Source organism: Cupressus sempervirens, chromosome 10 (genome assembly GCF_028749045.1).
Source record: "Cupressus sempervirens isolate cs-2001-9-10 chromosome 10, ASM2874904v1, whole genome shotgun sequence".
NCBI classification, from domain to species: Eukaryota; Viridiplantae; Streptophyta; class Pinopsida; order Cupressales; family Cupressaceae; genus Cupressus; species Cupressus sempervirens.
This window is the reverse complement of record NC_143127.1, coordinates 882,635,764-882,658,762: the sequence shown is the minus strand read 5'-3', so window position 1 is coordinate 882,658,762 and position 22,999 is coordinate 882,635,764.

Here is a 22,999-nt window from a genome sequence, read left to right as displayed (position 1 = left end):
AATCCAAATTGCTCTTAATAGGGAAAATCATTAGAAGTGGTCAATGTAACCCCTAACAGGCCAACTTTATACTTCTATAGTGAAGTTTTGTGGGTATCATCCCCACCTCATTTTTACTTTCTATTTGGAAGGTTTCTAGGTCACCAAAATACTATGTTCATGTGTTATGTATATTTATCTTTTCTCACGCATACAAGAGATTAGAAGAATGAATGGTGAATGATTCATATGGTTAAGTGCTGAATTAAATTAAAAGTTTTTGAGGTTACCGATTCACCCATCCCCTCTCAGTAACCTAGCTAGTCTTGATTATTTCCAACACAAACATCTTCTTGATGTGAAAACATAGATGTCTCTTTTGATAGGTCTAGATAGAATAAGTTACCACCATCACCATCATGTATCTTGACCTTTTTGTTGTGAAATTTAACTCTATAACCTTATTTTTTTACCTATGAAACACTCAACAAATTGTACTTAAGTCCTTCAACCCAATAAACATTGTCACATGTTATCTTATTAGTCAATTGAATAGTTTCTTTGCCTTTTATAACACATGGGATATCATTACCAAATTTAGCACATCCGCCATTTTATGGACCAATATCCTCAAATTTGTCTTTATCACTAGTCATATGATTGGAGAATCCACTATCAATTATCCATCTATCACTTTTGTTCACATAAGAAATTAATGTAGTTTTCTCATCTTCATCTGACTCTTCTTTCATAGCAACATAGACAACTTCATCATCATTACTCTCATATTCATTATCAGTCTTTTTATTAGAAATATTACAAGATCTCTTACCTTTTTCATCCTTGCTTCTTCTATAGTCATTGTCATCTCTTCTTTCTTTGTACTTCCTTTCCTTCTTTTCATCCTTATCTTCTCTATCAGGACATCTAGTAGTAATATGACCAACTTTGTTGCATGAAAAAAAATTGACAGGTAATTTACCTTTGTATTTACCTCTTCCTCTTCCAAACCTTGTTTCAATGAGGGATTCAAGTTCATTAATCTTATCATCAGAGCTATCATGTTCACTGTTCACATGTTTTCCTTTCTTCTTACTAAGAATGAATTGTGACTTGAAAGCAGATTGAATGGTAATAGGTGTGTAGTTACCAAAATTAGACATCACAAAAGGAGTAAGTCTACCAACTACACCTTCTAAGGTCAAATTTTCACGTAGTGTGCATTTCATTTCTTGAATTGCAAAGACTTTAATGACATAGATTGGGAGTAGCATTAATGAGTCCTTGATACCTTATTTAACACTGTTTCATCTTCAATTGTTCCATTTTCTCCTTGAATAGCATTAACAACTTCTTTAACTCTTGTGCAATATTATACTATGTTCTCACCTTCCATCATTCTCATATCATCAAATTTACCGCTCAAGATTTTTGCTTTGTCTCTTAGAACATTGTCATCACCTCCATATATAGTCTTCAATATGTCCCACATCTTCTTTGTAGTATTGTAATATTTTAGGTCATCAATTTTGGCAAAGCTTAGGGCTGAGATGATCTCCAACATTGCTTGGTCATGATCTAACTTCTATATTAGTTCTTCAACACTCAAAGGAGAAGTTTTTACTTCTACGTATTCATTGCTCAAAAAATTAATAGTAGCATCACTGATACTAGATATGTGCAACTTCATCAAGGTTTGTCATGTAGGAAATTTTTCCTTGTTCAACTTGGGTACAACTCTCTTGTTTGTCATGATAATTAGGTTTAAGTACCTTCAAACTTTTCATTGTAAGCACTAGGATTTGATACCAATTTTTAGAAATGTTTAGGATAAATGGGGGGGGGGGGGGTGGGGTTGAATTAATTACTCAAGGTCTATATGTACCACTTGAACAATTAAACATTAAATACATCATTGTTCTACTTATCTTGCTTATCTTATTGTTGCTTGATATCTATTGTAAAACTATCATAAACTTAACATGCATTACATGATGAAAAAATCATCACATGTAAAAAATTCATAAGACATTCATCATAGTTTGACACTAGGATTTTACATGGAAATCCAATTTGGAAAAAACCACCAACAACATGTCACTCTTTTTCACTCTTTCAAAGTGAGCTCTGTTAGGAGCCAACCTTGTTAAAGGTTACAATACACACTCTTAAATGTGACTTGGTTAGAGGATTTAATCACCCTATTAGGAGTGGCCTTGTAAGAGGAGTTTGGTCATTCCATTTAGAATCTCACCTTGTTAAAGGATTTAGATAGACTATTAAGTCTTCAAATGACTATTAGGTCAACCTATGTTAAAAGGATTTCAATACAAATTGTTTACAATGATAAGAAATAAAACAATAGGTTTTGATGTATGTGATTACAACTAGATCTCTATTTGGTCCTTATGTTGGTTCACTGATAAGCCTTTCATTGTCACCTTTGGTCTTGATCTACTTGGACACCCTTCAAGAAATCAGTCCACTCTTATCATCAACACTTAAGCCTTCTACTCAAATTCACTTATTAGCAACATCATCACATCTACAAGTTTTCTACTTTAGCTTCACATACACTCACTTGTGTGTTTTTTATCAAGCTTGATCAACCTTTCTCTATATGACTTCCTTCACATACAAACTTGTACACACACTAGTTGGGCCCAGACTGGGCATAAAATGTTTGATTCTATATCACCTTAAATAGGAAATTTGTGCTTTACCCATTTCTATATCCACCATAAATGTTAGGGTTTATGATCATATTCAACTCGATTCAATGTATCTGTACATCTTATTTCTCATCCTATAGAAACCTCTCTAGAATTTTTTTGTTAGGTCTTTACCTAATCATCACCTTGAATTTAATGATCTAACTCATCAATCTTATCTTCAACACATTTTACATCTCCTAATAAGTCAACTAAGTCGACTTGATCTTACAATTTCTTTGAATTTGATCTTTTATTTTCACTCTACAATCATTGAATTCTGGCACTTAGTCAATACTAAAATACTTGATCGATATTTAAGCTTTCTAGCTTAGCATCAACTAGCTTGCTTGGTTAATGCTAATGCTCTATCAACACTATATTTTCCTTGCACTAACTATGGCTCGATTGATACTAGAATTACTCGACACTCAGTATTTTACTCTTTTTCTTGGCTAGGCTTAGCTTCCTTGACATAAACAATTACTTTTCTTTAACAAAGTCTATCTAATCAAATGCCCATTGTAACTCCTTTTCATAACTTCAACCTTTCCTCTAGATGCTATAGTTATGAGTAACTCTCAAATCCTCTTCATCAATCAAATAAATATGATATTAGATTAGGTAGCAGTATGTCTCATTCATAGATTTGACATCATTGACAAAAAAAAAATTGTTCCAATTTTAAGTTTCCAATAGAAAGTAATAGGATGTTGTTATGCACTTGTACTAAAAAGAGGAGAAGAACAAGAAAACTTGATGCCAACTAAGGCAATGAAGGTGCTAGAGGAATTTGTTGATGTTGTTCCTAATGAACTACCTAATGGTCTACCTAAAAGAGATAATCAACATCATATTGATGTTATTCTTGGAGAAAATCTACCTAATCAAGCCACCTATATGTTGAATCCAACACAACATGCAAAGTTGAATAAACAAGTGCAAAATTGATGCAAAATGGTCTAGTCAGAGAAAACATGAGTCCGTGTGTCGTACCCACATTGTTGACTCCAAAGAGGGATGATGCATGGAGGATGTGTACTAATAGAAGATAAATTATTTAGACTACCATTAAGTACCAATTTCCTATTCCTCGGATAGAGGATATCATGGATGAATAAGTAGGGGCTAGGTACTTTAGCAAGATTAATCTCTGAAGTGGCTACCACCATATCCACATTTGACAGGGGGATGAATGGAAGACAACATTTATGACAAGAGATGGTTTATATGAATGGAAGGTTATACCTTTTGGGTTTTCTAATGCACCTAGCATATTTATGTGGTTGATGAATATGGTGCTACGAACTTACATTGGTGAGTTTGTTGTAGTTTATTGTGATGATATTTTGATTTACAGTAGAAGCAAGGAAGCCCACTTACAACATTTGAGGATCATCTTGAGTGTATTAAGGAAGGAGAAGCTCTTCACAAACTTAAAGAGGTATAGATTCATGCAAACTAGTAAGACCTTTCTAGGCTTTGTCATTTCTCAAGCCAGTGTTTAGATGGATCCAAAAAAGCTAAAAGCAATCCTAGAATGGCCTAGTCCTTCTAGTATAATAGGAGTAAGAATTTTTCATGGGTTAGAAAATTTCTACCAAAAGTTTATCCAAAATTTTAGTAGCATTGTAGCACCCATAATAGACTATAACAAAGGAAGGGAAATTAGATGGACAACATATGCTAAGAAGAGTTTTAAATTCTTGAAGAAAAAGGTAACCGAAGCTCCTCTATTGACACTTTCAAATTTTGACAAAGTTTTTGAAGTAGAGTGTGATGCTTCACATGTTGAGATAGGCATTTTTCTTAGCCAAGTGGGTAAGCCTATAGCCTTCTTTAGCAAGAAGTTAAATGAAGTGAGAGAGAATTATTTGACCTATGATCTAGATTTTTATGCAATCTTTCTAGCATTAAGACACTGGAGGCATTATCCGGTCCCACATTAGTTTGTGTTATTTACTAATCATATTGCTCTAAAATATCTCAACACACAAAAGAAGTTGAAATATCAACATGCCAAGCGGGTATCTTTCTTATAGGGATATACCTTTGTTCTAAAATATAAGTCTAAAAAACAAAATCGGGTTTTTGATGCCTTGAGTAGTCGTGCTACACTATTCACCACAATGGAAACTTAAGTCACTGATTTTGATGTCATTAAGGCCTTGCATGAAACTGATGATAATTTTTGAGAAATTTTAGAACAGCTAAAGGTTTCATCTTTTGGTAAGTTGGATCATGTGAAAGGTGGCCATTTTATGCAGGATGGTTACCTCTTTAAAGGTAAACAACTATTTATACCAAGTGGATTCATGCAGGGAAACATTATCAGGGAATTTCACAATGGTGGACTAACTAGACGCTTTGGAACGGAAAAAATAAAAAACTTAGTTACAGATAAGTATTATTGGCTCAAGATCAAGAGGGACATCACTAAATCTGTGGCAAGGTGCCGAATCTATCAAGTGGCTAAAGGACATTCACATAATACAAGATTATACATGACTTTACCAGTACCCACCGAACCATGGAATGACTTGAGCATGGATTTTGTATTGGGTCTTCCACACACTTAGCGAGGTAATGATTCTATTTTTTTTGGTTGCTGGTCTATTTTTTAAAATGATCCAGTTTATTGCTTGTAAAAAGACCAATTATGCAACTAGAATAGTGAAACTATTCTGCTCATAAGTTGTATGTTTACATGGTCTTCCAAAGACCATTACCTCTAATAGAGATACTAAAATCTTAAGTTATTTTTGTTGGACTCTCTATAGGAAATTAGGAATAAAGTTATAGTTTAGTAGTGCCTGTCATCCTCAAATTGATGGACAAACAAAGGTAGTCAATTGGAGTTTGGGAAATTTGTTACGCTGCATTGTGGGTAAGAAGCCCAAATAGTGGGACTTGGCATTGCCCTAGACATAATTTTCCAATAATAGTTCTCTTAATAGATTAACTAGAACATCTTCATTTCAAATTGTCTATGGTCAAAACCCTCAAGATGTTCTAGATCTTGTGTCACTTCCATTAGGAGACAAAACTAGTGATAATGGAATTTCTTTTGTTGAACACCTTCACCAACTCCAACAAGATGTCAGAAAAAAGCTACAGGATAGTAATGTGAGTTATAATATTTTTGTAGATGTTACTCAAAGACAAAAAATATTTGTTGCAAGTGACCTGGTGATGGTTTACTTGAGGCATGAATAGTTTCCTGTAGGCACATATCATAAATTGAAGTATAAAAAGTTTGGGCCTTATGAAATCATCAAAAAGATCAATGATAATGCTTATGAGGTTAGCTTAACAATAAATCTTGACATCTCCCATGTTTTTAATGTTTTTTATCTATAAAAATTCCATGGAGATGTTCCAAATAAAAATGACATATAGGGAGTGGATTGGCAACATCACCTTCCCAACAAGAAGGAAATGATTATCAAAATTCTTGACAAGCAGATTACCTCCGCAAGGCATGACCAACATAGTAGATATCTAATATAGTGGGATGGGTCACCTGAAATAGAGAGTACATGGTTATCTAAGTGGGTAGTAATGTAGTTAGATCTGAAAAAATTAGAGCAATTCATAGACAACCATTTGTAGGAGCTGTGTTTCAAGAAGGGAAGAATGATGCACCAACTTCTAAGAGTCATAACTTTTGATTCGAACTTGGGTTTTCTCTCAAATTTTTATAGTGTTTTTGTAAGGGGGACTTTGATGGCCCAAAAAATCAGCTTTGCTTCATTGTATATAGAAATTATTATTTTTTAGGTTCCAAAAAATCCATTCAGACCCCCAAAACTCAATTGTCGTAATCTTTGTCTATTTTTAAGACTTTGTTTTTTGTAATAACTTCAAATGGACATTTTTAAATTCAAGTATTAGTTGGTAGGTCAAGTTTTCATAGCTTAAGGAAAGTCTAGGTTTATTTTTAGCTTTTTAGGAGTTAATTTCAAAGGTTATCTAAAATGGCAAAATTGAAGATTTGTTAAAATTAGCCAAAAAAATATTTTTCTATTTTTTTGAATTTAGAGAGTTTCTAGTTATTTAAGAAGCTACAAATCGATGTAGAAGGAGGTTGGTTAATGGAAGATATGTGAGTTTCACAATATGTTTATCACATCTATCTTTTTCAATATGTTTTCCTTCTATAGAATACATTATTGTGAATAGGTACATGGGTACTACATCATGTTAGAGTGGGGTTGTCGTTGCACCAAAAGACCAATTTGTTAATGCTTAATACAACCACTCAACTTATAGTACATAGGAGGTGGTCAAGTCCCTTGTCACAATCCTTAGAGGAATGCTGAACAAATTTCTAACAATCTCCCCATCAGCGTTACCCAAGGGTTTGAGGATTCGAGCCTATGACCAAGCTCTAATACTGATTGTTCGAATATATAGTCCACCATATAACTAAGAGGTGGGGATGTGAATTAGTTATCCATCTAATATCACAATTATCAACCTTTTTAAGCTTTAACCATATGAGCAACATAATCATAAACCACAACAAGATACTCATACACAATAACACCAACTATGTTAACTAGAGAAACCCTTGATCAAAGGGAAAATCTCAATGGGGGTGGTACCCACAAGATGATGTACTAATATAAATATTCCTTGTTAGAGGATGGAACCTATTAGGAGTCTATGAATACATTTAGTACATATGATTCCATGTTAGGATACTTTGAATCCTTGTTACAAGATTCCAACCATGTTAGGAGTTGTGCTAACCTTGTTAAGAGTTATGGGAGACAATTGGACCCACTGCCCAAATAGCTTCAATGTAAAGACTAATGAACCCACTGTCCAAATGATCTTTGTATTATTCCTTACATAATAGTGGAAATGAAATGTACTTCCTTCCTCTTCTTATGTCCTATTAATCAGAGCTCTACTCTTTCTGATCTTGTAACCAAATCACAAAACTCACATCTAATAATCCCTTGGACTGCTTACACACATTCCTCAAATAGTCTGCTCCTTTTCGCACTTAGAATTTTAATCAATACATTACAAATAAGGAAAATATCTTTCCTTTATACCATATCTTCAAAATAATCCCTTGAGGCTTTCCTAATTAATTATAATAAGATAATTAATTAATTATAATTACAATATCACTATCGGCTCCCAGTCTATATAAAACTTCACACATGCGATACTAGGGCTTGTGTACTTGCTAGCATCACTAATAGACAATCATCTATCACTACCTAACTTTTCATCTTCTTATTACATCTTAGATGAAAGATAGTGAACAAACATCAAGAACTACTTTACCAATACTATCTCTAAACTGCTCTCTGAAAATTAGGTACATCTTTTATACATCTTTGATTTAGACTTTGTGCACTTGACCACACCATCAAGACATTATGTCGAACATACCCATAACTATGCATTAGCAAACAATCAAAGCATTATCCATACCATTAAGATCTATAGCTTCTACTCAATCAATCTTTCTAGAAACCATGCCATGTTGACATCAATGACAAACATAGTCATGAATGCAAAATTTCAATACTCTCCAATGCTTAGGATAATCCCCCAAAGTAGGTATCATTAATCTCTCCCTTTTGCATTGATGGAAACATAGATAAAAAATTATCTAAGTTCCATGAATACCAAATAGTGTTCTACTATTTTTGATGACCATCATCAATTGTCAACACGCTAAAAGGTCTCAACACAATAGGTGCATACTCTTGCTTCTTTGACAACAATTGTTTACTTTACACTAAAAAATTCACAATACATTAGGTGCATATTCCTTCTTCTTTACATGAATCTTTCTAAATCTCCCTAAAGGTATATCTCTCCCTCATTCATACAATTCTTCTCCCCCATTTCTTTGTAGATGTTTTTCATGCATATTATCTCCCTCATTGACATCAAACTCAATGTTACAACATACAAATTGTTACATACAAATTGCTAATGTACTACTCCAAGTCTTCAACCAGCTCAAGTGTCCAAAGACACTATTCAAAACCAAATACCAAGAGTCCTCAATAACTCTTCTCATCACAGATACTCCCCTATACAAGAAGCATCAACAATCAATCCAATTTAACAATAATGCTCTATACCACTAGACTGATGCACTCTCTGCATCATCTACTTAGAAGTAGGAAGGGGCATAATCCCAAGCATACCTCTCAAGTACTCAAATTTATCTTTAGGAAAAGGCTTCGTAAAGATATCTACAATATGATCTTTAGTACTCACATACTCCAATCTAATCTATTTTTCTACTGCTTTCTTTCTCAACATGTAATACTTAAAAGATATATGCTTAGTCTTAGAATGTAATACATGATTCTTAGACATGCTCACTGTACTTGTGTTATCACAGTAAATGATAATAGGTTCTTCAAACTCAATTTTGATATCCTTCAACATTCACTTCATCCACATAACTTGATTACAATTATTTGCTGCTACAACATACTCTACCTCAACTGTACTCTACAAAATGCAATCTTGCTTCTTTCTTAGCCAAGAAACCAATCTTCCTCCAAGAAAGAATGCTCCACCACTAGTGCTCTTTCTATCATCCATAGCCCCTACCAATCTGCATCAATACATGCACATAGAATAAAATCACTTGATCTATCATACCAGATTCCATATTCAGATGTTCCTTTCAAATATATAAATATTTTCTTTACAACTAAAAAATAATACTCCTTAGGATTATATTGAAATCTAGATACAATACCAACTGCATTTTCTCTATCTAGTTTGGTGTGAGTTAGATACTGCAAGCCTCCAATCATGGATCTATACTTCTTCTACTCTATTGTAGGTGTTTCATCTTTGCTAGATAACTAGTGACCAGTTATCATAGGTGTACCAACAAGTTTACAACTTTCTAAACCAAACCTTTTCAACAAGCCTTTAAAGTACTTGGCTTGTGAAATGAAAATACTACCACTTTTCTACACAATCTGCAATCTTAGGAAAAACTTCATATCTCCTATCATGCTCATTTCAAATGCATTCTTCATTTCTTTAGAAAACTTATCACTGGCTTCATCATTACCTCCAAAAATGATGGCATTAAAAAATATTACTATTATCAACAAATCATTCTCAACTTCTTTCAAATACAAGTTACTATTTGTTGTACCTTCAGCAAATCCAAGCTTTGCCAAATAACTATCCAACCTTGCATACCAGGTTCAGGTGCTTGGTTTAGACCATATAGAGCTTTCTTTGGTCTACATACCATGTCTTTGTCTTTTGATAAAGGAGAACCTTTAGGCTACTCAATATATACCTCTTCTTCAAGTTCTCCATTTAGGAAGGCTGATTTAACATCCATCTGATAAACCTTGAACTTCTTATTTGTTGCATAAGCAAAAAAAATCCTTGCTAATTTGATTCTGGCTATAGGTACATATGTCTCCTTATAGTCTATGCCTTCTTGCTATGAGTATCCATTGCAGACAAGTCTAGCCTTGTTTCTCACAAATTTTCCTTGCTCAGTCATATTGTTTCTAAATACCCATTTGGTTCCTATCACATTCTTGTCTTTAGGTATAGGAACTAAATCCCATGTATCATTCTTCACAATCTAATCTAATTCTTCCTTCATTGCTTGAATCGAATGACCATCTTTATGTACTTCATCTACACTCTTAGGTTCAACTTGAGATATCATACATATCTCCTCATTTACTTTGTTTCTTGTCATCACACCTTTGTCTTTTCTTCCAATTATATGTTAGGAGGGAAATTCTTTATCAAATTCCTATTAGGGGTAGGAGTTGACATCTCAACTCTTATCTCATCTCCAAGTTCAGATATTTTCTCTCCTCTTTGCTCAACATTTAGCACATCATTCTGCAAATCATTGTTAGTCTCACAGAAAACTTTTGCATTCAGTCTAACAATTCGAGAATTTTCTTCTTCTTCATGTGAATTATAATCTACCATCTTTTCCTTAGTTCCAAACTTTTCATTAATCCTTTCATTTGTTCATTCAACTATTGTCTTAGATTTATAGTTAAAACATCTGTATGCCTTGCTTTTCAATGAATAACCAAGAAACACACCTTTATCACTTCTTGGATCAAACTTACCAATGTCACCATCTCTCTTAATATAAAATTTGCTCCCAAATATTATAAAATACTTAACTAATGGTGAATGACCAAACCATAGTTCATAAGTTTTCTTGTTCATACCTTTTATGATCTATACTTTATTTAGAGTGTATATTATTGTATTGACTGCTTCTCTCCAAAATGTCTTAGAAACAACATTCTCAAAAAACATCATTCTTGCTGCCTCTGATACTAAATTATTTATTCTTTTAGCAATATCATTCCACTCAGGTGTTCTAGATGAGGATAGTTGTCTTTTGATTCCATTCTCTTCACAAAATATGTTAAACTCTCTAAAGGTAAATAGTCCTCCTCTGTCTGATCTCAAACACTTTATCTTAACACCAAATTCATTCTTAACTCTATTTTTAAATATGTTAAACTTCTCAAAAGCTTCAAAATTCTCTTTAAGAAATGCCATCCACATCATTCTAGTGAAATCATCAACAAAAATCATAAATTACATTTGACCATAGAATCCTCTTATTTTAGAGGGACCACTCAAATCTATGTGAACAATCTCCAACTTCTCTATGGTAGTGAACTTCATGCTAAGAAATGATACTTTCTTCTATTTAGCCAAAATACATTCTTTACACACAACATTAGTAGGCTTTGTAATCTTAGGCAAGTTTGTGACTGCAAATGTGCTACTAACCTTCACAATATTATCAATGTTTATGTGACAGAATCTTTTGTGCCACAACCAACTATTGTCCACTTTCGCTACCAAATATGTCATTTTAGTAGGACTCAATTGAAATACATTACCTCTAGATCTTGTTCTTGTTCCAATCAGCTTACCATCTCTATCTTTGATAATTCATGTCTTCTTAGTGGAATTGCAATTGATAACCCTTGTTCACCAACTGCCCAACACTCAACAAGTTATGCTTCAATCCATCAACAAAATAAACATCATCAATGTTAGTTTTACCATCAAGAGTAATGGATCCAATTCATGTTATGTGACAAGTTGCATTATTACCAATTCTAACAATACCTCCATCATGATTCTTGAATTTAACAAACTTATTCATATCACCAATCATGTGATGTGAACAACCATTGTAAATTATCTAATCAATTTTCTTTTCTACTTGGGAAACTAGAGCTCTTTCTTCTCTAATTTCTCTATCAAGATCATCTTCCTTGATAGCAAAAAATCCCAATTCATCATCACTTTCACTTTGACCTTTCTCATCAATTTCTATCTCTTCTAGGCTTAAACTTTCCTTTATACTTTTTCTCTCTTTTAGGACATTTAGATGCATAATGACTGAATTCATCACAAGTCCAACATTTAAAGATTTTCTTACCATCTTTTTCTCTTCTCATAAGAAGGGCTATACCTTCCTCAATCTTCTTGTCTTCATCAGATTTGCTACTACCAACAAAATCTCCATGTGTACTTGCACTTCTTGTCAGATTAGGTCAAATTATTAGGGCTCTGAAAGCTGTTTCGACTATAGCTAGATCTCTAGATTGTCTCAGAGCTACTTCTATAGATTTTGATCTTTCAAGCAATGTTTCCTTTGTGAAATCTTTAGCGTAGGGCATTACTAGTTGAATCATCTAAGCTACTTGCTTGAATGGTGGTGTAAAACTTTTCAAGATCTTCCATATTACTTCATCATCTTCCTTGGTTCTTCCAAGAGACATAATTCCTACAATAATTTATGATATTCTATAGATATAGCTTCTTATAGATTCATCTTCCATCATCTTAGCATCTTGAAATGCATATATGCAATTCTGCAATCTCGTTCTTTTTGCATGTGTATCAAGTTCAAAAGTATGTTCTAATGCTTTCCAAATTTCATGAGATGTTTGAAGTGACTTTACCTTATCGTACTCATTCTCTAGAAGAGTTGATAGTAGAGCTTCTCTATCTCTCATGTTACACATGAACATATCTATCTCTGCTTCAGTGCATTGTTTAAGTTGATCTTCTTTCATAATTTTCTTCCCACTCTTTGTCAAGATCCAATAACCTGGATCTATGTACAATATATTAGTAGTGCATTCTCTAGAAGAGTTGATAGTAGAGCTTCTCTATCTCTCATGTTACACATGAACATATCTATATCTGCTTCAGTGCATTGTTTAAGTTGATCTTCTTTCATAATTTTCTTCCCACTCTTTGTCAAGATCCAATAACCTGGATCTATGTACAATATATGAGTCTTCATTTTATCCTTCCAATTGTCATAGTTGGCCCTATCAAATCTAGGACTATCCTTTCTAAAAATATTTTCCATTGATCTCCCAAAATTGTTAAGATTATCCTTCAAGGACCTAATGCCCTGATACCAATTGTTAGAGTGGGGTTGCCATTCCACCAAAAGATTGATTTGTTCTGGATACAACTAGTCAACTTATAGTACATAGAAGATGGTTAAGCCCTTGTCATGAATCTTGAGGGGAGCGCTGAAAAAATTTCTAGCACATCAACACTCAACAAATAAATTTTCTTAAACAACACACAAAGTGAAATAAAGCCAACAAGTCTCAGCCAGTTTTTATGTTTAAGTGCATGTGCGGGAGTCACATGATCACCTCTTTAGCACTTGAGTCTACCAGCAAGAAACATCACAACATCCTAGACTATAACTAAAGTATTTGATAAGTGTTGAAAAATACTCAATGTCAAGGGGAAGTGTTGTAAAACATTGTTTAGCAAGATCCCAAAGAAACATTAACAAAAAAGGAGACCCTAATAAGCTAAGCAATGTATGCCACCTAGACCTAGACTAGAGTCAGTTCCAAGTAAGAAAAGACAAAGAAAAATGGGATGCATAGGTTCATGAGTGCAAAGGAAGAATGATAGACATAGGTGCAAGGGTCTTAAGTAGTGCCTTTTCTAGGTATTCACAACTTGGTAGGATTTTTTTATTTTTTATTTTAGTTTCAAGACTTTTTTCTAATTTTGTGTGTGTTTTTGATAGATTTGATTTTATTAGTGATACATCAAAGTGCCGATTGCTAGGTTTTCTCTAAGATCATTTTTTTAGGACATTTTACAATTTTAAGGATTTTTTTCAGGATCATACAATATGTAGAAATCTAAGCAACAAGCATTAAGAATAAAATTTTTTAAGGTGCAATATATTGATGGGCTTAGGGAGTTGTTCTCCCTATAGTGTAGAGAGTTGATATGAATCCAAAAGTTGTAGTAACAATGTAGGGACCCAACTAATTAGGTTCGAACTTTCCCTTTTGTTCCAAATTTTGCTGATTTTTTGGATTCTCTCTAGGGACAAGATCTCCAACTTGAAACTCTCTAGGATAAACTTTCTTGTTATAAAATTCATGTTCATGTATTCTTGCGGCCCTATAATGTTCATCAATGATTAGCACTTTTAAAGAGACTCACAAAGAATGAATCTTAACCTCTAGTGGGAAAACAACTTCAAAACCATAGACTAGAGCAAAGTGGGTAGCTCCAGTGGGAGTGTGTATGCTAGTTCAATAAGACCATAATCGGGATTGATTTGTAGATGCCAATATCTGCCTTATATATGTACATTCCTATGCAAGATTTTCAACAATGTCTTATTTAATGCTTCAACTTGCCCATTCCCTTGGGGATAATAAATAGAGGACCAATGTTGTTTGATCTTTAAATTTTTACAAAGTGACCTAAGGTCCTTGTTTTTGAATTGTCCCCCATTATTAGTAGCTATTGAGGAGGGAACTTCATAACAACAAATGATGTGATTCAAAATCAACAAAGCAACATGATTCCCAATACATCAAAAAGAGGCACAACTTCAACCCATTTTATAAAATATTATGTAGTTGTAATGATAAATGTATGCCCAATTGAACAACTAGTGTGAATCTTGCTAACCAGATCAAAGGCCCACTATTGAAAAGGTCAATGCACAATGGATGGAATTAGTTCACATCCAAGAGCTTGAATTAGGTTTCTATGTAGCTGACATTTCTTACAAGATCTAGCATAGCGCATGACATCTGCTTGTATGGTAGGCCAATAATGACCAGCCCTATATAGCTTCTGAGCAAATACAAGGCCATTAGAGTGAGACCCACAAATGTTGTCATATATTTTGGCTAGTGCTCTTTCGAACTCATCTATTTCTAAAGACCCAAGATGCATTCTGTCTAGACCCTTCTTATACAAGTCATGAGAGATGAGGGTATAGTAAGAGGAATTGTGGATGAGTTGGAATTTTTTCATTATAGGTATAATTTTCAAGGATAATTTGATCTTGAAGGTAAGAATAAATGGTGGCATAAAGAGAGGAATTGTGACCAAAAATAGTGTAAATGACTTTTTTGTCGAGGGAATCATAAGTGAGATAATGTAGCTCTTCCATCAAGAGTTCAAAGTGAGACTCATGTTCTTGTAACTATAGAATAAATCCCAAGGTAGCCATAAAATCTACATCCTTATTCTCATCCCTAGGAATTTGTTGGAATGTGACAAAAGTGAAATAATTTCTTAGGGCATCAATAAACTTCTTGTAAAGTATCAATTTTTCATCTTTGGTTTGGTAATCATTTTTTATTTGATTTATAACAAGTTGAGAATCCCCATAAATATGCAACTCAATAATCCTCCATTCAATAGGTAGCTTGATACCATTATTAAGGGCTTCATATTCAGCTATATTGTTTGTGCAAGGAAATAGCTACTTGTACAACTTAGGAATTGTATATCTTGTTAATCTCATTGTGACTTTGACAAAGTAGCAAAAAAACACTTAGTCATTATCTAGCAAAGAATAGTGCAAATCAAGTGCATAGTGTATGTTGAGTATAAGCCTCTAGACAATACATGTTGAGTAATATGATAGTTAGTGTCAAGCACTAGTATGTGTTGAGCAGTTAGTACATGCTGAGTCACTTAGGTGCCAAGAAAATAGGATTCGAGCAAAGAGAGTGTGTCGAGTGATTCAGATGTCAAGCAAGAGTGAGTGCCAACCAATCAAAAGTTGAGTATTAGTAAAAAGAGCACGGTGAAGGTCAAGCATTAGGGTCTATTAATGCTTAGTTACTAGTCTTTGACATAGATGTTTGTTATGGCACAAAATTTTATGTAAACCATTTTTTCCCACCATGAACATAATTTTTTGATATTAAGGAATAAGGATCTAGTCATATTATGAATCTCTATGCTAATACATTTAGCCAATCAAATAAAGGGAAGAGTTAGGTGGCAATAAGGATCAACAACATCTATTGATTTTAATGTAGCCCATCTCCATAATGCCTAGAAAAAGAGGTAAACCTTAAAGAACATCATGCATGAAAGGAAGTTGTGAAGAGAAGCCTTACATGCACAAGGAGAGGAAGGCTAAGAGCATAGAGAGCATTTCAAGATGGAAATGATGGCTAAGTATGGAACTACAATGCAGAATCAGTTTGAGAAGAAAAAACACAAGCAATGAAAGGATAGAGAAGATAGATCTGATCAGGAGATCAAGACATAACCAATAAAGAGGAGATCTGACATCAAGAAGCAAGGTGCTAACCTAAGGATCAGGTAATGAATCATTCTAATAGGTGATATAGAGTAAATCTCTTAATAGAGTAGTCCTAACAGGATTTTGTAAATCTCCTAATAGAGTGCTCACTTAGTTGTGAGTTAAAATTCTTTAATCAAGGTGAGACCTAATAGTCTTGTAAGCCTTTAACAAGGAATACCTTTGACATGGTAGATCATAGTTTATGATCAAAAATTTGTAGCCATAATAGGCCACACTTTGCAACTGTGGTAGTGATGATTTGTTGGTGTCATCCCCACCCCAATTTTATGTTCTCCTTGGAGGGTTTATGGGTAACCAAAATCTTATGTGTTATGTATTATGTGCTAATTTATTTCATGCTTTGGATGTGATGAATGGTTACTTATTTAAGCTTACATGTTAAGTTATGAGATGGATGTATGGTGAAATGTTTTAGAGGTAAAAGTTTTAAGTATTGATTTACCACCCCACCCTCTCAAAACTTACTTTCCCAATGTTAATTCCAACAATCAGTACCAGAGCTAGGTTCTCTAGAAAGAAAAGTTTGACAACTTTGGAGGTAAGATCTTGAAGATGGAGGTATACAAATTGGGAAAGACTATTGAGAACCAGAAGATTGAAATACAACTTGCCCTACATCAACTTAAGGAGGCAAGAGATGAACTACAACAATCATTGAAGAAAAGAAAGGAATTGGCCATTCAAAAAAATGACACTCAATATCAAGAAGAAGAAATTACTGGATTATTTTAGGACAAAAACTTAAATGAATTTGATGTAGCTATTTCAAATTTGATGGAAAAGAACAGTGCCCTAAATCAAGAAGTCTGGAATCTAAAAAGAGAACACGTAACTCAGTCAGTATTGTCATGTGAAACAAATGAACTAAAAAAGAAAGCTAAAGAAGATAGTCATGATTAAAGAAGACATAAGACTACTAGCTAATAGACTTGAGGAGAAGTTATTAGACGTGCAAAAGTTATCAAGCATTCAATTGGACATGACGAATCTACTGATGATTTCAAATCAAGAATTAAATAAGAAAAACATTGAGATTACAACTTAGGAAACACAAAATACCCTACTGTAGAATGAAAAGATAGAAAAGGAAAATCTTAACAAGCCTAGTGAAGCCATTAAGTGCTTTGAAAATTTGATTGAAGCACCAAGATCAAATAATGATACTGTTGGATAGGGCTATTCTACCACTGAGAAAGGAGAATCATCTATAAGTGGTGAACAAAGGAACTATAAGGGAAAGAGAAACAAGCCCATGTGTCATCACTATGGAAAATTGGATCACATAACAAATGTCTTTAGGAGCAACACTGGAAATCAAAGCCATAAGAAAAGATTCAAGGGACTTTGTCATCATTGCAAGAAGCAAGGACATCAGAAACATAAATGTAGGACAAAGACCAGCAACACTCAGAGATTTGAAGGATATTGTTACAACTATCAAAAGTATGGACACAAGGGATATGAATGCAGGTCCAAACCCAAGTGGACATCAAACTATAAAACCAAGGTACATCATCATGGGAACTCTTATGATTGGGATTACAATACAAGGTACAATTGTCATTATTATGGGGAGTATGGTCATGTTATTGTAAATTGCATTAGGAAAATTTTTAGAGGTAAGATGGTTGAATGAGGTTGTATGTTTTAGTTGTCTTAAAACTAGTCATGTAAGCATAAAATACAAAGAAAAGGTAGATGTTGAAAATACAAAGATGCATATGTACAAGACATGGAGAAAGAAGGAAGATTGTAGCACATCAAGTCAAGATGAGGTCACTTCATCCAATGGCTTAGGTGATCACATCACCCCCAACTAGGCAATCAAAAGTATGTGTGGAACCGACCTCTAAAATGATATATTTTGCATTAGTTCCAAGAATTCAAGTAAAGGATCTATCAACATAGATTAAGATGGAATGAAACGATTAAAACAAGGAGATATTTTATTATTTGTGTTGTTTCTAAGTATTGGAAGAACTATAGTAAGTGTTGAGTAATGAAGTATTGTCGTGACTATCAAGCTAGTTATGATAGCCAAGTGAATTGAAAACCCTATAGTGATCGAGCTTATAGCTATATATGCACTAAGCATTAATTGCCATGTTTTAAAGGCTATATACTCAATTTTTTGTGTCATTTGCATTTACTAGAGATCAAAGAGCACAAAGGTGATTTGAGCAAGAGATTCTAATGGCTACATACCATATTTAATTGCTACATGACATTTTTACATTGATTTGAAAGGTATTTCACTTGTGTCAAGTTATACTATTTCACATTTTACAAAACCTAACAAGTGAAATACGATAGAAAGTTCATCAAGAGGAGTAAGGAAGGAAGGTAAAGAGGTTACAAATGTACAATTGATCAACAATGATGTTTGACAACCATGATTTTGTACTATTCCAAAGATTGCATATAAAGGAGATCTACTTGGTACGTTATTGACTATTCCACCCAAGGTTTTGATAATTCAAGATGTACGATGTTATTATACATGCAAGGTTGGAGAAGTTGGAGATTAAGAAATTAGAGAGACTTCTCAAAAATTGTGTCAGAATGGTGTTTTGAAGCAAGAAAATGAAATGCATGCCCTAGATTTTTTGCAAATTTTCAAAAAAGAATGGAATAAGAGTGTATTGAGTCGAATACATGATAATCAGCTATGGTTGGAGAATGGAACTATCAGAATATCAAAGAGGATCATTTACAGAGTGATGGGGTGACAAGGTATCCTATCATAGACAAGCCAAAGACATAGAGGAGCAATGCAAACAAAGTAATCGAGAGGAATACTAGAGTCATATGGAACAAGAGGGGAATGTCAATCGATACAATTGAAGACCCTATTATTGCATTTATAGTGAGATTTATTACACATAGATTCTACCATTCAAGCCAACTCAATAGTGTGTCATGCATTGTTGTTGACCTAGGATATAAGATCATCAAGAAAGACTATTCCTATAGCCTAGTTGAGCTTTAGCAATTATCAGAAAACCTTGAAGCTATTAGAAAGGAAAAGAATCTTTCATGTAAGTTTGGTTCACTCCTTTTCTATACATTATTTTATGTGTAAAACACATTTCCTACATTTTTCAAGGTAGTATGGAAGTCTAGTCAATTTTTAACCCAACAAATAGGTGAATTCATTGAGAAATTAAGAGAGAATATTGATTTAGTTATGACCAGTTATATTGAATCTTTCAAAAAATCTATGAAGTAGAGGTCAAGAATTCTTATATCTCTAGTGGAGCAACATTATAATCATGTTTGTTTCCTAGTAGATGTCGACTATACCTATGTTCAAGCAGTCATTCCTAGAGTTAGATGGTTGAGATCACTACCATATGAGATAAATGTTGATGGGGCATTTGTAGCCATTACAACATTTTTGGTAGAAGAGATTGACAAGGATGCTATGTCCTTTGGGAATTATGATGAAGAAAAATCAAGAATAACTAGAAACTTGGAGACTTCTACTATCATCAAAAAGAAGAAAAAAATGGTGAAGAAATTGAAAGAAAAATTTGGTAAAGGAGAGGAAGAAGTAGTAGTAGAAGAAAAAGATGATGAAGGTCAAGGAACCTTATAGCTTACATAAGGACAAGGTGAAGATCAAGCTTTGGAGGATGAAGAGGAAGCCAAGCCCCAAGAAAACTAAGAAGAAGAGGAAGTCACCATAGAAGAAGGTTTAGTAACCAAAGAAAGTGGAAAAGAAGGAACAAAAAAAGTCAGTTGCACCCTTGACAAGGTCAAGCACAAGGGTTGCCACTGTACAAGCCAAGAAAGCACGATCAGAAAAAGAGAAAAAGAAGGATGATACAACAGAGCCGAGCATGCTTGGTAAGAGATTGAAAAGGAGTTTGAAACTTTAGGATGAATTGGATAAGGAAAGGATAGAATTAGATGACAACAGTCAATTAAAAGTGGTTAGCCACAATCTTTCATCTGATATTGAAAACCTATGTGACAACATAAAGAGTAATGCAGATTTGTTAGGTTTTTAACATGTTGATTTCAATAAGTTAGATAATTGAGATACACACAATATTGAAGAGGCTATTTATGATATGATGGCCACATTTAAAGCCACTCCATTAGAGATGGATAACTCATTACCAAAAAGCTTATATGAAAGAGTTGAGCATAAATGAAAATTTGGTATGGAGAATGAAAAGAAAATCAAAGAGGCTACTTTAGCTTAAGTTATATCAAAATTTGATTAGAAATAGATTTCAAAGGTAGTAGAGAAACACAAAGGGAGATTTTATCCTAGATACAGAGCCTATCATATTTTGAGAAGTAGAGTTGAAGAGGTGGTAACCCAGAGAAAATTACTTTGGTAAACAATTTATGGGTTGACCACACAATCAGTGGGAACAATGGAGGAGATGAAAGGAGTAGAGGTAGAGAAGAAGGAAATAGAATAGGTTGAGACTACTCAGGATGACATAGTTGAAGAAGATACACAAGATGCACATAATGTAAATGTGCTGAGCACCAGTCCTACACATGGTGAGAAAGAGAGTTAACGGGACTCAATAACTATTAAGGAAATTCCTGATCACTCTACAAAGAATGTTAATCCATTGAGTGAGGAAGATTTGAAGACACTAAAACATGAATCCACCAATATTTTTCTACTATGTACAAACCCTGTATAGGTAAGGATTAATGAATCTCAAAATGATGAGATTGCATCCACTAAGACACAACAAGACACATCTATTGTGCCCCCACACATTGTAGAAGTTAGGGTGAAGGAATCCAATGAACAAGCAACTGATCAAAGTGCAACCCTTTAACAAAAAGGTGAGCTTAACCAAGCACCATTTTCAATGCCTACTATTATCTTTGAAATAAAGGAGAAGGAGGTAGATACATCAACTACATCATTTTTGAGTCTACATAGCTTAGGGTTGTCGACATTTGTCATAATTGAAAATAAGAGTAATAATGAAGAGAAAGAGGATAAGGAAGAGAATCCTACACTCACCTCACTGAAACCCATTGAAGATCAGACAAAGGTTGAAGAAGGGGAAGATGATAAGATGATTATTGAGATAGAGCAACAAGTAGTCATACAAATATTGATCACTTTACTAGTCACTACACCTTCTCCCAACAACCATACTCTTTAGAGGTTGAGTACTCAAGCTACACCATTACAAATATCAAGGTTGAGTACTAGTACACCTAAGGGTGATGAGAGTGCATGATTTGTGGATGAGTCTAGATGAAGTGATTGTTCTACCATAGTTTGATCCAACAACAATCACATTTGAAGAAATGATTGTTCTTCAAGAGGCTCTTTAGAGGAAATCAAGGCAATAAATCTTGAGAAGGGAGCATAAGTAAAAACATATTCTATACATGATAGTAGAGATTTTTTGTAGATTCTTTTGATATTTCAGATTCATTTTCCAATAATCCTATCTTAGAGAAACTTGTACATATAGTTGATAAGATTAAGGATGAAGATATGGAGTCAAATGTAAAGCTATTGGAATGGTCTCAAAGGAAGTTTCACACTAAGGTTATGGATAAGATGTCTAGCGCCATTGTACTAAGACAAGTTGATTTATCAACAAAGATGGAGAGTGTGAAGAAAGTTTTGGATAACATTTTCTCTCTGTACAAGAAATTATGTCATGTTGATATCTTTACCAAAGAGGCTCAACAGTCAATTGACTAACTAAAAGGAAATTTATAGTTAATAGGTACTACATTGAGGTAATCTCTTGGCACTACTCAAGTTCATTTTTAGAGATTACTACTAACATAGAGTAGGCTTACCAAGTTGCAAGCAAAGGATACTAATATTAGATCAACTTTGATCAGCATTCAATCCATGTTGACTCCACATGTGGAATTTTCGCAAAAGGAACTAGCCTTTGCAAAAACATTGATGAAGAAATATTCTCATCTTTCTACTCAAGAAGGTCTAGTGGATATAGAACAAAACTAGAAATAAAAATTCAATCTTTAGATGTAGCTAGTAATAATTGGGATTCCACTTTGGGAATCATTATGGAACTTCACAAGAATTTTTTGGAAAAATACACTATAAGTGTAGCACCCAAATGACATAAGTATCAAAAAGAGGGGATTTTGAAGATTTTGCATAATTTTTTCAAGGTAGATATATACTTAGAAGGAATTATAGAACTAAAATGAAGTATTTACTCAGTGGGAATAATAAGGTATGGGAGACATCAACATTTTTGTAAATTTTGAGATTTTGGAGCTTTGTATGGAAGTCGAACAAGGATGATATATTGTCTGACTTATGCATAAAATAAGATTGCATATGCTATGACAAAGTATGTTTTCCACTCATGTCAAAGGTAGAGATTTTTAATCTCATAGTGGTTTTGACAAAGTAGTGAAAAAACACTTAGTCATTATCTAGCAAAGAATAGTGCAAGCCAAGTGCATAGTGTATTCTAAGCATAAGCCTCCAGAAAATGCATGTCAAGTAATATGACAATTAGTGCCAAGCACTAGTATGTGTCAAACAATCAATGCATGCCAAGTCACCTAGGTACTAAGAAAACATAAGGAGTCAAGAAAAGAGAGTGTGCTGAGTGATTCAGGTGCTAAGCAAGAGTGAATGCTGAGCCATTTAGAATCCAAGTATCAATATAAA